The sequence below is a fragment of the Sardina pilchardus genome, chromosome 16, assembly GCF_963854185.1.
Source record: "Sardina pilchardus chromosome 16, fSarPil1.1, whole genome shotgun sequence".
Lineage (NCBI taxonomy): Eukaryota > Metazoa > Chordata > Actinopteri > Clupeiformes > Clupeidae > Sardina > Sardina pilchardus.
Genome location: NC_085009.1, coordinates 17,743,043 through 17,758,042, shown reverse-complemented (window position 1 = coordinate 17,758,042; position 15,000 = coordinate 17,743,043). Strand labels below are relative to the sequence as shown.

The 15,000-nt window shown below is 43.5% G+C and overlaps 1 protein-coding gene across 1 annotated transcript in view; it reads right to left on the bottom strand.

Moving 5' to 3' along the window:
* Positions 1 to 8,682, bottom strand: part of ndrg2 (NDRG family member 2) — a gene marked incomplete in the record, with an annotated part of 39,250 nt that extends 30,568 nt beyond the window's left edge. The window contains 1 exon segment of the mRNA XM_062515928.1: positions 8,276 to 8,682.
* Positions 8,683 to 15,000: the final 6,318 nt, after the last annotated feature.

Sequence of the window (15,000 nt, the reverse complement as noted above, 5' to 3'; positions counted from 1 at the left end):
TCTGAGGGCCAGATGTATGTACATTTGCAAACATAGCATCATCAGTGCCATGTCCAACGCGCAGAAACTACACACTGTGACACTTCAGCTAATGTGATATTTATCAAACCTCCAGTTCATCAGGCAATCAGCGCCTTTCTCCACCCCTACCGCAATTTATGAACGTTAACAACTGAACAACGTACTTCAATCACAAGTTGAAGTTGCAGACGCAATTGAATGAAGTTAACTGATGGCAACATTAAAAGGAATCAAACATTAGTGATCATGAAATAATACAATGCATGATGTCAACAAGCAGGAAGATAATGAAGAGCAGTAGTTCTAATCAAACTACTTGTGCACGGAAGATTGTTCAAATCTAGCAAGTAGGAAAGTTTAAGTGGATGGCATGAAAGTGAGAGTAAAACATTTGAAAGGCCAACAAAAGTTAAGATTGCTTTTGATATAGTAGAGGCAAAACTTGTGCTCTAAATAATGATTATGTTGTCTGAAAGTTTCTCTTAGGGCGCTTTCACACCACTAATTTGATTATTTGGTCCGCTTCAGGCAGTGAAATTGTTATTATGTAGCATATAGACTCCAGTGAGGTCCGCTTTCACACCAGAAAACGAACCAAAATTAGTCTGATTGATTTTTTTCTCAATGTTTATCTTCCGGTAGAAATCGGCGCCAATTTTGACTCACTATTTTGACCTACAGTCTATGGTTTGGACCCCAGTTCGCGTTCTCACCAGAGGGACCGCACCAGAGGTCTACTTTTGGTGCGGAGTCAAGCGGACCGAGACCTCCTCTTTTTGGAGGTCTCGGTCCGCTTGTTTTGGTGCGCACCCGAGTGCGATTAATGCTTTCACACCAACGAAAACGAACCAAACTAAGAGGTTTTGGTACGAATGGACCGTTTGGTGCGCACCAAACGATGTTGGTGTGAAAGCACCCTTATTGACGCACTTCACCGCAATTTGGATTAACACCTGCAGAAGGCAGAGATATTTCAGCACAAAATGAACGTGTGCTGTCATGGGCAGCTTTCGTACAGGGGACTACCTAATTCGCATTTACTGTAACGCTTCTCCTTCCATATTTTTCACGAAACTCACACTTTCCCCTGACCCTCCTATGAATGCATATGCATGAGACGGCAAAGTGCAATTTGACATTCTCAGCTCCTGTGACAGGCAGTCTGTGCTTTTACCTCAGTGCCTGTTTGTACATACCTCGCCGTTTTTTATGGCGCAGGTGTGAATCAAATACACCTGAAGTGTCAGTGTGCTCAAAAGCGTTAGCACGTCTAGCCCCGAGTGTCTGCTGTGTGGTGGGCGGGTGTGGACCGGCAGCAGGGAGAGGGTGGCAGTGGTGGTGCTGATGGCTGCTGATGGAGAAAGGGGCTCATGCGACTCGCGAGTTTAATCACATGATCTGTCTGTCTGGTGGAGAGCTGGGCCAAACTCTGGATCCGGACATTTGTCACGTTTGTCAAAATCACTTTGCCAGAGGGAGGCACTGTATAGTCACAGTGTGCATGCAGTACAGAAACACACACACACACACACACACACACACACATATGCATACAAACACACACACACACACTTGCATTGTTTTTAACACATTCTGTATAGGGACAACATAGTTTGTGTTGTTTCCTTTTTTTTATTTGTTGCACAATATGTGTTGAAAATAACACAACTTGCAATAGATGTGTCGAATTAGGGTCAACACAGATAGATACAAACACACACACATGCACATAGATATACACACACCAGTGGCGGTTGCTGCTCATTGGAATAGGGGAAGCTCTGATAAAAATGGCCAACTATTAAATTAATATTATTGCTGCTATATTGTTATTTGAGGGGGAAATATATCCTAAAACAGAATAGATCAAACAGCTCTATTCTTCGTTCATATGCCTTGCTGTTTTATTTGGAATCTCCCATGGTGGGGAAGGCTATCAAATAGCTTATAAAATTCAAGTAAACATTAGCAATTTAGCCAAGCAACACAGTTATTATAGCGAGCTATGTGGCTAGCCTACAACTTAGCCTAAATACACAACTGAAACAAATGCAAATCACGAACTCTGTAACTCCACATTACGGTTTTATTGATAGGATATGCTGTGTACAACATGCAATAGAATTAAAAATTTGAGCCTTGCCTCTCGAGTTCACCTGCCAACCCTGTAAGGTTCCGTAACTTTCACGCATCCCTGAACTTGAAACCATGAGCCCGTCTCTGTTGAAACTTCCTGTGCAATCGCGAAATATGCTTGCCAATCAAAAAAAATGACGGTTCCTCCAATCATCATACAGAAGCTCGGCATCCGAGCCATCCCACTGTCCCATTCACCCCCAGAGAGGCCGGGCTTCCCTGGATATGACGATTTTGCGGCGTTTATCCAATATTCATCTAGCTTTTCCTGCACTGAGACCAGCCCACTCCGAAGTGCCATCGGAGTCCAGTGAGGCCGAGCCTCTATGGGGATTTTAATGGATCGTGTCGTCACAGCAATGTATTAGACGTGCGAAATCACGATAGATGACAGGCAAAACCTTGTTGCAAAACGAAACTATAATGATATAGCCATGAAGTTGAACACGTTTTTAGCATGTTCTAGTTGGAATATTAGGCTTGCTAATGTAGCTCATAATAGGCATTATTTCATGCAATTTTCCGTAATATTTTAGAGGAGGCTGAGCCTCCCCTGCACTCAATGAGCAATCGCCTCTGACACACACACATACACACACACACACACACACACACACATAGATACACACACACACGCACACACACACACACACACACACACACACACCCTACTAAACTCATGCAGCTCTGTGCACGTCCGTTTGTGGATATCCACTTGCAGTTAAGTGCCCCCATGGGGCAAAACAGGCCTTGTGGGGAAAAAACAGGAGCAAGAACGACCGAAAAAAAAACCAAACTGAATGGAGTAACAGAACCACAGCCGGCCCCAAAAATAGCCCCTACAAGGGGACAGTCTACAAGGGCACACAGAGACAAGGGAGGGAGACAGAGGAGCCATTGTGCCCCTGTGTTTGGCCCTGGAGAGGCGCCACAGCCCAGAGAAGTTTGGACAAAGTCAGCACCGTCACACGGCCAATGGCCTATAGTCACTGCTGAACACAGGACACAGGCGCACTCAACTCCACTCATTTAACTCCCTCGTAGGGTGCAAGCTTTTTCAAAAAGACTGTGTAAACACAAAAAGTTGAAAACCGCACTCCACACACCACACATTAGCTAATGATGCGTTTTCATTGGACCGTGTCTTCAAAGAAAAAGTAGCCTATGCATTTCAGCCCTAGGCCGTCACCAGCGAGATGCCACTCGTCACTGCTGTTACGCTGTCCTTGGGTAAACTATTTGTCTGTGCTATGTACTACTGGGACTTTAGTCACACCAGTTATGGTGAAAATATGGCTCTCTGTTTTTTGTATGTTTTTATTCAATGCAGCAATGGCAGTCCAGTGGTACAGCACAACATTTCCTATTGTGAGCACGGATGACCAGTGGGCCCCTTCTCACTATTGCTGACACTTTACATGCACTTCACAAGATTGAATCTTTATGTATTTATCCAAAGAGATTCACAGGAAAGGGAGAGAGTCACAGGGAAACTAGCCAATTTTCTTTTAGGAATTACAGAAATAGGGCTGCATTTGGGGAAAACATCTAATTGCAATTTCTCTGACAGATAATGCCGTTGTGATTTGACATGTGACAGATTGTTTGAAAGTCAAGTTTCAGTTCAATTTGTTTTGGGACAGGCTTGTGAGCCGCGCAATTAATTGCAGCCTTTGAGATTAGTTAATTGCATTCGTTCAAATGGCAATTTCAAATAAAAATCAATTCATTGTGGCGCCCTAGACAGAAATACAATCTCAAGTCATTGTGAGGGGGATCATGTAACGTCAATTTGCTGGTCAAGTGAAAGGGCACATCAGTAAACAAAAACAAACACAAATAGATTCACAATACCCAATAGGCGTGGGCTTTTTGTGGAATCGGGGGCAGAGGGTCGCAACAGACCAGATGTTTTGGTGTTTGTCAGAGGACGAGCTCGGTCACGATCTCAGCTGGTTCCCACATGTGGCCGAATTTGCTATTAAAAATCACAATTTTGGGGTTACGCGAGTTCACCGGCTACATTATGACAAACATGTTTACAAACCACTTGTGCAACAAAGCGTATCAACAGAACTAGGCGTGAACATGGGGAAAAGGCAGATATGAAGAAGCCATCTCTGTGTGTCCATGACCAATGTGAAAGTGAAAGGTGCTTCGATCAAAACATCATAACTTTGATGTCTGCTGCTGTGTTAATGGCTCTCTCTCCTATTCTACTCCAACACGGTGACATGGGGGAAAATGTTAGGGTACTGAAAAGGTGATAAGGTACTGAATTACACTGGTTTATATTGAGCGCTGAGTGACATGGAGGAAGATGTTAAGGTACTGAAAAGGTATCATGAGGTAGTGAGGTACTGAATTACACTGGTTTATATTGAGCGCTGAGTGACATGGAGGAAGATGTTAAGGTACTGAAAAGGTATCATGAGGTAGTGAGGTACTGAACTACACTGGTTTATATTGAGCACTGAGTGACATGGAGGAAGATGTTAAAGTACTGAAAAGGTATCATGAGGTAGTGAGGTACTGAACTACACTGGTTTATATTGAGCACTGAGTGACATGGAGGAAGATGTTAAAGTACTGAAAAGGTATCATGAGGTAGTGAGGTACTGAACTACACTGGTTTATATTGAGCACTGAGTGACATGGAGGAAGATGTTAAAGTACTGAAAAGGTATCATGAGGTAGTGAGGTACTGAACTACACTGGTTTATATTGAGCACTGTTCAAAGTTCATGCACCTAGATGATGGAAAGCATTCAACACTGTGATTACCATTGTGATGATGGAAAAGCATCAGGTCACTCAAGGGCAAAGCTTTCTCATTTACCTCTCACATTTCAGTGAGTGACCTCACTGACCCACGAAGCACAAATCGCACGCAGATTACACAGAAAATGCTCTTAATATGCTCTTAAGGAACAAAAGACAGCAAAAAAAGGGAAAAAAAGACGTGCTCATGGGTTTCCAGGTGTGAGATGCTGTACAAACAGAACCTGTGAAATGTCACTGCTCTGTATCAACACTGTGTGCAATAGTAACCATAACAACTGTACATAATGTTCACAGTGGACTGACTGTAAATCACTACACCTGTGGTATGGGAAACACAAAAAGACAAGTACATGTTGAGAATAATGTGTGAATACACAGTGTTATTAGGATTGCAGGTTTGAATTAAACTGATTTATGGAAATCATACGACATTTTTTGGATTAAAACTAGTAGCAGTGACTGTTCCCTGCCGATATCAATGGATCTTGTGATGCCAACTGATAACTACCTAGGATAAACTCATCCAAATTCTGAAACATGATTCTGAGTAGATCAACATTCACTGTCACTTTTTGTCGTAAAATGATCGGGTTAACATCAAGACAAAATAAATTTGTCCATGGATTAGCTAACTCTTTGAATCACTACTGCTTTTTAGAATCACAGGGTGCCTCTCATTTGTCTTTTATACATCCTCCCTTCCTTATTTGGTGCTCGTCCTCACTGATCTACATAAAGAATGATGGGGCGGCAACAATGGGATAGTCTATCCATTGTTAGTTATAGATCAGTGGGAACGAACCTGGAGGACCGAGCATCGAGGATCGAGGAGAGATGTCGAGAGGCACCCATAGTCAGTTCCAATGCATCCTCATGGGAGCTATCCAAGGTGCTGAAACTCAAAAACTTAGCTAAACTTGGATGGATACAGTATGTAGAGGGAGAGCAAGGGAGAAAATTGCAAATGTGTAAAACCTGCATGGAATCACTCTTGAAAACACACTCTGTAAACAGCAGCACACATAATATATCTTAATCTGTGTCCGCAGCCATGGTTATTTACAGATTTTGGAAGTGATACCAGACACAAACAGCAGTGGGTGGGTTAGCCCTTCAACTGTCACTTATGATCTGCACATGAGACAGGGTGTGGATGATTAGAATGTGGAGCATGATAGGAAGCTTGGAGAAGAGATCTGAAGAGACAGACCTCATTATTTGTAAACCTATAGTGGCCTCTGTGGCCATGAGAGAGAGAGAGAGAGAGGAGAGAGAGAGAGAGAGAGAGAGAGAGAGAGAGAGAGAGAGAGAGAGATGGCATAGTGATGGGCCCATTGGTGTGGAATTAACTTGGGTGGTGTAGAATAGCATCATGAGGAGGAGGGGAGACATTCCAAACCGTTAAATGCATGAGCCATTAATAGCGCAGTAGAAAAACGCCTTAAAAATACACGACTGGAAATGGACACAGCAGCACATTCGCCCACTGGCCGGACTTCCAATACCAATCTCTCAGCCTCTCTCTCTCTCTCTCTCTCTCTCTCTGCGTGGCACGTCTTTGCCTTGCAGTCAGAGAGCCCACGCAGCGCTGAGCGATCTGGGTGTTGGGCTCCGAGGCACTGGTGAGCCGTGCTATCAATAAATGCTGTATGGGTGAGATGAGTCACGGCGAGAGCGGTGTACATACCGCCAGCTGCGCAACAGTCGGCTGCAGTCTGAAGAGTGTGAACGAGACAGCGGTGTGTGTGTGTGTGTGTGTCTGTCTGTGTGTCTGTGTGTCTGTGTGTATGCGCGCGTGCATGTGCGTGTGCGTGTATGCGTGTCTTTGTGTGTTTGTTTGTTTGTTTGTTTGTGTCTATCCCTGTGTGTCTGTGTGTGTAGACCTTGAGTGTGTGCGCGAGCGCCTCTGTCACTGAGATTGCAATATGAGAATGTGCACGCATTGTTCGGAGCGCTACGTATCACTAACGTACCGTAAACATTTGGTGACAGCTCTGCTATAGCTGTCATCACCGATGATGGTATGGCACTTTTGACCCTTACTGCTTCATACATGCTTTGAAATCTCTCACGGGTCAGCAAAGGCGCTGAGCGCGCATGGAGAGCCGATGAGTCAACCTCGGGAGCGACACACCTCCGTTTGACATTGACACACATTCTCCCTCTGGCGAGGTCCTCGCACAAACAGCCAGCGCTACCATCTTTGCGCGTCTAGCCCATGCCCCCCACCCCCGCCCCCCTCGCACCCAGCCTATCCCATAGCTACTGATCACAAACACAAACACAAACACACAAACACACACACGCGCGCGCATGCACACACATCGGTTGGATACACAAGGACTTTCTTAAAAGCCAGCCAGTATAGATCAATGCGCGCGCACGCACACTCGCGTATACGCACAAAAGAATCAATGTGTCTGTGACATCCAGAAGTGTCATTAAACAACGTTAACGGCCAAAATTAAGCCTCGCCAAAGAGTGTGTGGCTGTCGTTATATGTGGTTCTAATCCTCTACGAGTAATGCCTCTAAAACCACTTCAGCTTATTGCTGGCCTTATGCATTCTCGACCTCTGTAGTGTCGGATTCAACAGCATCTGCCCCCTTTGCCCGCTACTTCTAAAGACGGGCAGGGTTTGACGCCTGGTTACTAATTTGCCTTCATATTAGTATGCAATACCGCACGATTCGCACATGCAACCTTCCCTCTGTCTCCTTGTTCTCTCAAAACGCCCTCTCACTCTTTCTTCATCTCCCGCAAACGTCCCCTCTCTCATCTCCGCCAGAGATTTAATGAGGGAAACAAAGACCATCAATGGCAACATCACACGTGCGTCGACAAAAACATGCCTGTGCACAGACACTTACTCAGACATAACACAAACACGCTCACATGCATGCCAACACAGAGACATATGGCTTTGAGCCGAAATTCTCATTATTACAATTATTATTATTATTATTATTAATATCATCAGTGTCACATATAGTAGTGCAGTAGCCTAATGTTTTGGGGGGTATGCTTAAACCACAATGACTAAATATATTTAATTTCCAGATCATTCACATCAAAAGAAGACATTCGCTTAGAAAACAAACAGTTGAGGGTAATAGACGTGGCTACGTGATCTGACGGGATGGAGTACTCCAGGGATAAATAGGCTACAACCAGACATATTCGCAGACATTTCAAACAGATATTGACAAAAGCACACAATAAGTTCGATAAGTCGATGAACAGGGCTGGTAGCATTTTTCAATATAAAATGGCCACTGAGACACGACAAATGTTGTCTAGCCCGTGGGTTCAGAAATTGCAAGAAATAACTTACCTTGAAAGCAACAAAAAAATGTGATGAGGGAGAAAATGCAAAACAACTAAATGTGTAAATGACACAACTTCGACTCCAGTGCGTCGGTGCTGTTGTTTCCCCTTCTTTCTCTTCAGTTGCTCAAAGTATTCTTCCTTTGCCTTTCACTTTCCAGCACCGTCGTTATTTTTCCACCGCTCTCTCTCCCTCTCAAAATTATCCCCGTTTTTTTTCCTCCTTTCTCGGGCAACAGAAAAAAATCCAACAGAAAATATGGAGCCGTCAATCAAGTACCACGGTAGGAGTTAATTTAAAAGAAGCAAGGGGGATGTCAATGGCACTCAAAATCACAAGGATGGTGAAATTACCGTTCGCGCTATACTTTTAAGTCTATATAGATTAATTGTGCGAAAGACATCTCCCAAAACGCATTCGAAGTCGTAAGATTATTGGACGGGGCTGTCTTATACGGAACGTTTGTTGACTCCCCCTATTTTAGGAAATGGTAGGTGCTCGTTGTTGAAGGCGCTAGTGGAACAAAACGTGTACGCATTCCAAGGTTCTGGTTACAGCTGTGGGTTAGGCTCGGTAGGGAAAAGCAGCGGGCGATTAGGGACGTTGCCAACTTATATATTTACCAGCGATTCGAGACAAAACAGAGATATATTGGAATACCTTGGGGATACGACGTGCGCTCACCAGGTTCTACAGAAAGTGTGTTGAGTAAACTGATGAAAACTTGGCGAGTCTGTGGAGAGTGGGTTGTCACCTACAGTACAAATGCAATTTCCACTTTCGGACCTTTCACGTCAGGTTTGCCGGGCAAGCGCTCAGCTGTAATATCCGACAGGGCAGTGCGGTTTGACCACACGAGTCGTGCATCAAGTTCATCCGCTGTTAGGCGTCAATGCATGTTTTGTTGACATTTACTGATCACGGCAGGGGTTAATTCTGCGTTGTCACCTGTTCTTTCCTAACACGAGCATGTTCTTCCCTTCCATTTTTATTACTCTGCGTCTTCATAAGAATAGCCTACAATTATGTGGAGGTTTGTGTGTGTGTGTTTGTGTTTGTGTGTTTTCACTCTCATAGCCAGACCCCAAAGGCAATGCAGCAGCTCACTGTTCTTATCAGTGTCTGACAGAAATGATTTGGTGTTAAGGAAAGAAAGAAGGGGGTGGGGCTGTCGCAACCCCAGATTACCTTAGCCCTTTCTCTCAGAAGAAAAAAAAAAAAACAGCTCTTTTCACTGTTCATGTCTGCAGTGGCTTGGCATCACCCATTATGTCACAGAGCAAATCACACTAAAACAGGCCTAAAGAGGCGGTAACTTCCTCCAAGGGGTAACACACACACACACACACACACACACACACGCACACACACACACACCCGCACACATGCATTTATATCTATGTCTGTGTGTGTGTGTGTGTGTGTGTGTGTGTGTGTGTGTGTGTGTGTGTGTGTGCGTGCGTGCGTGCGTGTGTGCGTGTGTGTGTGTGCATATATTGAATATATGCATACAGTATGTGTGTGTGTTTGTGTGTGTGTGTTTAGACACACACATGCTCTCTAATATGGCTCAAATGAATTATGGTAATAGATTACAACAGTTCCGTGATACAAGGTACAGTGAAATGCAGCGCGGTAGGAAAACCTTTCCTCCGTAGGCCTCCATGACGCGCTTCTGTTTTCCTCTGACAGCGCTCACCTACTTTCTCTGTGGCGTTGATTACGAAACTGTTTTCCAAACAGCCACGGGTGAAACCCGAGACCCCCTCTGTGGAGTTCATGCTGTGACACACAACCCTAGCCGCTGACATCCCTGGCATGTTGGCATACTTTTTTGAAAACCATGTGATTGGCCCAAGTGTCCTATAACAACTGATATGCAATGCATGCTGTATTTCTATACACTTGTGGAGGGGCTGGCACATTGGGATGTCTCCAAGTCAGTATCAAGGAGGTGAAAGAGTGCCTCCTCTGACATTGGCAAGCCTTTAGGAAAGAACCACACAAATGTGTTTTGCCCACAAAATAGCATCCTCAAGTTCACTTCCATGTGGATGTACACCTAGAGCAGGGATTCCCAAACTGTGGTACGCGTACGGTGCTAAAAAATGATATGGAAACATTAATCTAATGGAAATCATTTGTAAACTCTATAAAAGGCTACGTTTTCATTAAAAAAAAGGGGGGGTGGGGGCGCTTATTAAACATGGAATGACTCAATAGAATGTGTTACTTTTTAATGTGTCGGATGGTGGGGGTACGCGAGCCGAGTCAGGGCGTAGAAGGTGGTACGTGGGATTTAAAAAAAAGTTTGGGAACCGCTGACCTAGAGCCTACAAACTGCCCCATATTACAGCTCTCTTAGCAGTGGGGTGTGTGAGTGGAGTGAGTCACTTTGGTGTTTCCTGTTGTAGTCTATGAGCCCCACCTACACTATACCCTCAGTATGCCATGGACTATTTACCTTTCTAATCATTTCCTCTTAGCAATCAGCATTGTTTACATGTGTTCATGTGAAGAAAAAAAAGGTTATGGACAGCAAACCTCTGTTTGTGAGCCTGGCTTCACATTTACTGTATGTTGATGATACACTGACTTACAATATGATGAATTGCATCTCAGTTCTTCCCATTTCACCTCCAGCATGATGGTATTGCCTATAGTGTAACTTTGGTTCAGCATGCAAGGAAACAGACTTTCATGGAACCCTGCATATCTGAAATTATGTTAAGGGTACAGAGTACATTGAAAATAGACACCAAAGGGTAAATGAATACTAATTTAATGACAATGTCTGACGTTAGAATTGCACCCCTTTGTGGTTACACACATACATACAGTACAAGGTGACACTGTGGACAGACTCAACAGCAATTAAGGCCATGCCTTTTTTATACACCCTCATAATCCAGGCACCCTTCCAAGTCCTTAGGATGTCATTGTGTCCAGAAATATCTGGGAAATGTAACTAATTAGATTAACTAATTTAGTTTTTTGACAAACCAATTTGTTATTTGATGAGTTGCTTAGAAACATGAAGTGATGCGTGACTGTATCCAGGTCTAAAATCCTCAGAAAATGAATAAATAATACATTAAAGATCAGTCTTTTCTTTGGTGTAAAATGTTGGGGTAGTTGAGGTTTTACAAGTATTAGTTTTAGTTTGTCACAAACAGAAACCATCCAAGAATGAAGATTCAGAGGAAAATAGTTTGAAAATAGTTTGATTCAGTGCAGAAGATAGTGTCATTCTGATATTTGTAAAGAATAATATCAAATCAAACACATGTTCTGAAGTTTCATTTACATTTTACTCAACAGTGCAGTTACTGAACCTTGTTAATTCTCAGTCAGTTGAGTGTGACCTGACTTCATCTTTCCGCCAGCAGTATATAGGGTAGTGGCATAGACGCATGTTCCCCACCATGACCCATATATTCAGTACACAAACGCTCCTCGTGGCTTAGACTTAAAGAAGCATACTGTATGTCCCCAAGCAAGCAGCCTCCGCTTGCCTTAAATAAACTTGCTCCTAAAAATGAATAGAGGTTTGTCGTGGGTGCTACTTTGTGTAAGTGTAGCCTTGATACTGTATGTGGAATCATGTGAGTTCAGCATTTTCTTTATGAATGTGGAAGTCTTTAACAAAAAGTATTTTTTTAATGTATCAAAATCTTTGCTTTAGATTTTGTGTAACTTTGTCTCTCAATATGTGCATGAGAGGAAAAACTGTGATTGTGAATGTACAGTAGGTGTTTGTCTCTGTGTGTGTATGTGTGTGTGTGTGTGTGTGTGTGTGTGTGTGTGTGTGTGAGTGAATGTGCGTGCCGGTACTGAGGGGTATTCCTGTTTACTCTGACCGAACATTGGCAGAGGCCGGTCTGTTGCCATGGCAGTGCAGAAATACACTGACCGTGCGAGAGCCACCCATGCTGTGTCACAATGAGCTATCAGAATGACCCGTGCAGTCCAAACACCGGCTCAGACTGGCTCAGGAAACATGGGCCTCCGTATCCCTACTCCACTTGTTATGTTTTCCATCAAAATGGAGTCGACCAGCGGTCAGGCCTTTTGGATAGGAAATCGGATACGTAATCAGGCATTTGATAAGGCCACGGTCAAATGTGTTGACGACCAATGACTGGACGCGCCAAGGGAAACTGTTGAAATGTAGACCAGGCATTCTAGCCTGAGGATTGTTTTCAAAATGGCAAACTAACATTTTGAGCCTCCAGACCCATTCAGGTATTGAAAGGTATTCATCAAAACACTCTTACCGTTTGATAGAATCTCTCTATGAGAAGCTTGTTTACTTCACATGAAAGCGATTATGTAACTGTGGTGGAGGATTGGGCACCAGGGCATTAACTTTCATAAGACGTGCCACTTTGTTGTCATCTGCCCCAATTGACTCGCTGTCAGATAACCACTCAATTGGAGCTTTTTAAAGAACCTCGATCAGATACATTCCGTTCCCTTGGGTGCGTTGGATCGGACGCAAGGATCCCTTCCCATTTAAACCGAATTACAGATTGCTATTGTGCGCCATCCAAACCTCCCCGGCTTTGGCGGCCGCGGTCCCCTGTATCTGGCAGAGACCAATTTGTCCCTGTTGTCTCACCAGGCCATGCCAACTTGCACGAGTAGAACGTTGCGTGCGACACAAGCCGGAATGGCATGGAAACGGCGTCAGGCTCCATCGGGAGAAGGGACTTGTGATGGCGTGCTGATGAACCGCCAGCAGATGAATTGGACAATATTGTCACTATGATCTACACAGCTTTTAACAGAATGCATTTAAACAGGTTGGCCATTTACTTACAGCATTTAGGTGGGTTTTGTTGCTGTTACAAATGTGTTGCTGTGTGTGTGTGTGTGTGTGTGAGAGTGTGAGTGTGTGTGTACAGTGCATGTGTTTGTCTATGTGTGCGATACGTGAGTGTGAGAGAGAGCCTTTTTGCTGTATGAGTACATGTGTTGTGAGTGTCTTTGAGTGTGTGTGCCAACGATAGTTGAATGTTTTGCTGTGATAAACGTGGGATATGGGAGTTGGCATCATTCCATTATGTAAATTACATATTGGCCAGTATACTGAGTGGAATTGAAATGTTGTGATTTTCTGTCTTCCAAATGACAGTTCAAATAGAATTATTTTGAATAACCAAAGCCCTATTCACACCAGCCCTTTTCACGTGGTATTGTTGGCTCAGGATGAACATTCTCACTGAAAGTAGTTATTTTATGCGGTCACCAAAGTTAGCGTAAGGAAATTGAAAGGAGAATTTGGCTGTGTTTTACACATTATGTGTCCTGCAGTTGTGGTTGTCATTTCCAAGATAAATTGCTGGCCCCAGAATTTTAAAATAAACAGTTCTGGCCTCGTTGATCATTTTTGAAAATGGTCATGTCTTGATGCCTGAGCAAAAGGAAATTGCTCCCTTGTGCAATGATAAGGAAGAAGGGGGCAAGAGTCAGGCCATCTGTGAGAAACACACGCACGCACACACACACACACACACACACACACACACACACACACACACACACACACACAAAGTGACACAAGGTCCAAGAGAGACAAGCCCACAAATAAGCCAATCAAAGCATGGGGAAGCAGGAAATGAAAGTCTCAGAGGGAAAGAGAACACAGGTGCTGGGCGGGGAGAATGCTTCAAATGGAATGTTTCACAACAATTTATTACAGGAAGTCACTACTACAACCCTGCAAGCTCACCTCCCTACACACACACACACACACACAAATGCACGCACGCATGCATGCACAAACACAGAGAGACACACGCACACACAAACACACACACGCACACAAACACAGCAAGATATTTACGGTGGCGTGAAGGAAAGCCTCTCACTGACCTATACCTACCAGATTTGCAGATTTGAAGGAATGAATGAAACCACTGTAGTTTTTAATCCAACACAAATGCAAGCCCTCTGTGAAACAATAATAATAAATGTAGAATCTTTGGAAAGTTCCCTGATGTTGTGTGCCTGAAAGTGCCATAATTGTTACACAAGCTCACCCAGTCATTGCCTTTAGACTAGTTGGAAGAAGACCAGACACTGACCAGATTTGCCTTGTGTTGACAGCTCTTTAAGCACTTAAACCTCTATCAAAGAAAGAATACATTGTTTAAAATAGCATACAGTACAGTAATATATCGCTATAGCACAATGTTTATACTCATGAAAAGGACATGCAGCATCTGGTCAATGGAGCGTTTTTACTGCAGACTGCAGTCATAGTTATAATGATAATGTAACACATTTTAGCTTTGCAAGTGGAAATGGACTAGCCTGTTAAATATCAACGTGTCATTTTAATGCACCGTCTGCGGTCGAAAAAAAATAATGCAATAATAAAATACTGCGCTAGTATGAAATGGTGTGTTCAAGAGGTACACTAAAGATCATATGGTATCACTTTACTTGATGGTATTTACATAAGAGTGACATGACACTGTCATGAACACATTACACTGTCATGACACATGAACCCTAACCCTAACCCTAACTTTTCATGACAGAAACGGAATTAAATGACAGTAAACGTTTATGACTTGTTCGTGATGATTAGGCTATCACACGTTCATGACAGTGTCATGTCACTCTTATGGCGATACCTTCAAGTAAAGTGTAACTGATCACATTTTTCCGTTTCATTGGTGCAGTTGCTGCTCTGTTCTCTTGTGAGGCTCTCAGAGTTCAGC